The sequence below is a fragment of the Cryptomeria japonica genome, chromosome 2, assembly GCF_030272615.1.
Source record: "Cryptomeria japonica chromosome 2, Sugi_1.0, whole genome shotgun sequence".
Lineage (NCBI taxonomy): Eukaryota > Viridiplantae > Streptophyta > Pinopsida > Cupressales > Cupressaceae > Cryptomeria > Cryptomeria japonica.
The window spans coordinates 58,208,496-58,211,001 of NC_081406.1; positions in this window are offsets into that span (position 1 = coordinate 58,208,496).

Below are 2,506 nucleotides of genomic sequence, written 5' to 3' on the forward strand. Positions count from 1 at the left end.
TGAGAATTTAGCTATAGTTATTGTTCCTATTGGTGAAGCAAACAATATCCATGTGTAATTTGAACATGAGCTAATGGTCCAACAACAACTAATGCTCATCAACATCCCATGACCACTGCTAATGTTCAATATCTCTGCCTTGCCAACATCAAGCTCTTTGCTTATTTTATCTCCAACTATTTTCACTTTTTTTTAGGGAGTTTTATTCAATATGCATGCACAACAAAAATGTGCTTGTGTTCAATCTATTGTACCACCTAGCCTTTTTTTTTTGGTTTTTGTTCACATGTTGTTGGCTTGAGTAGAATACAGTTAGTGAAACCCTAGAGTTAGTTTGAAACCAAGGCATGGTTACAATTGAATTATGGTTCTATTGATACCATAATTGTTAGAACCCTTTTGTGAACATATTGACATTTGAGTCAAGGGGAAGTTATATATATATATTGTTAGGATTCCCAAAGATACTGAGAGGGGGGGGGGGGGGGTGAATCAGTATCTAACCGGTTAATAGATTTTTTGATCTTATTAAATATTTTTCATTCCAAAACAATGTACTAGTAAACAAGAATTAATGTAGTAAATATGAACAATAAACACGACATAGAATGCACACCATAACACAAAATTTTTGGCAAGGAAACTCGGTATGGGAAAAACCTCGGTGGGATTTGTGACCCACAATATTCACTCATTGGCCAATGAATGGATATTACTTACAATAGTGTGCCTGCACATGCAGGAAGGCCAACTGCCTAGAGCTCACTGCTCAAATACAAAAGGAAGTATCACTAACTTACAAATTGGATTATGAGAATCCAATATATGTACTTCTACAAAATGTTGGCAAACGCACACTCCAATGAGAAATTGTAGGTGATTGAAGGTATTGTCATTGATGGAAACCTTGCAATCATGTGATATCAGTAGGCAGACACAGGCACCGACACCGGCAGACTCTACACCGACACACAAAACACCGGCAACAAAAAGGAAGAATACCGACACCCTGGCCGACAAGAATTTTATGTATTTATATTTTATAATTAATTGTAAAGTCTTTTGTAAGCTAACATGGAGGATTGTAATATGACTCATATATGTATGAGATCATTGTAGATCATTTTAGAGAGCAGAGTAGATAAGGATATAGGATGCGAAATATACAGACCTAATATGTGAATTATTGGTTAAGGGTTTATGTTGTAGTAGAGCTTAAAAACGGCACTGAATTTGGCATAGAAGATGCTGATCTAAAGCAGTACAAGACATTGGATTAGTATAATTCATTTTTGTAAGTCAGTGAGACTTCTTTTGTAATTGAGCAGTGAGCTCTAGGCACTTGGCCTTCCTGCATGTGTAGGCCCCTATTGTAAGAGTAATATTCCCTTATTGGCCAGTAAGTGAATATTATGGGTCACAAATCCCACCGAGGTTTTTCCCACACTGGGTTTCCTTGTTAAAATACTATGTTATGGTGTACTTCTCATGTTGTTGTTATTATTCTTATTTATTGCATTATTTCTGGTTTACTGGTACTCAATTTTAATATGCTTTTCATGTTTTAAATCAAGTAATTTGATATACCAGTTAGATACTGATTCACCCCCCCCTCTCAGTATCTTTGAGAATCCTAACAATTGGTATTAGAGCCTGGTCCTCTATTTTCAGAAGCTTAACAACTTGAGGAAGATCTTGTCATCGATAGAGATAGAAAACTTGAGAAAGCAATTGGAAACAACTCTTACAGACTATGATGGAGAAAAAGTGAAGAATATCAAACTTGAGGATGATCTGAAGGCAGCTCGGGATATTATTCAAGCACTTCAAGAGAATTTTACTATTGCAAGGAACAAGAGGAGAGAACTTTGTGAAAAGATACAGAATGAGGAAAATGAAAAGGAAACTCTTAATGATTTGGTAAACAAGCTAAGACAAGAAATCAATACAACAAAGAATGAGATACAGGATATGACTATGAGATTCTGTAAAGAAATTGAAGGTAGAAAGAAGAATGAAGAAGACTTGGTTAGAAGACTAAATGATGCTAGAAATGAAAACACAAGACTCAGTCATGAAAATGATATGTTGAAGACAGATCTTATGCACACACAAAATGACAGAACTGAAGTCATGAGACAGAAAGGAATCTTGGAAAATGAACTGACTGCTGCAAATTAACACAAGGAGAAATTCAAGAAAAGTTCAGAAGAACTTGGTGACATGCTGAAAAATAAAAAACCTAATGGTGATACAAATGGCCTTGGCTTTGAAGTTGGTGAAAGCTCCAGTACTACAAACAATCATGATCATAGAAAATTGGTAAGACAACCTATTGCTTTTAAATTTAATGGCAAATGCTTTAACTGTAACAAGTATGGTCATAGAGAAAATTAGTGTAGATCTAGAAATCACCAGAATACTAATACACCCACCGGTCAATGTTCTAAATGCAACAAAGTTGGTCATAATTCAGAGAATTGCAGAATGAATGTAAGATGTTATA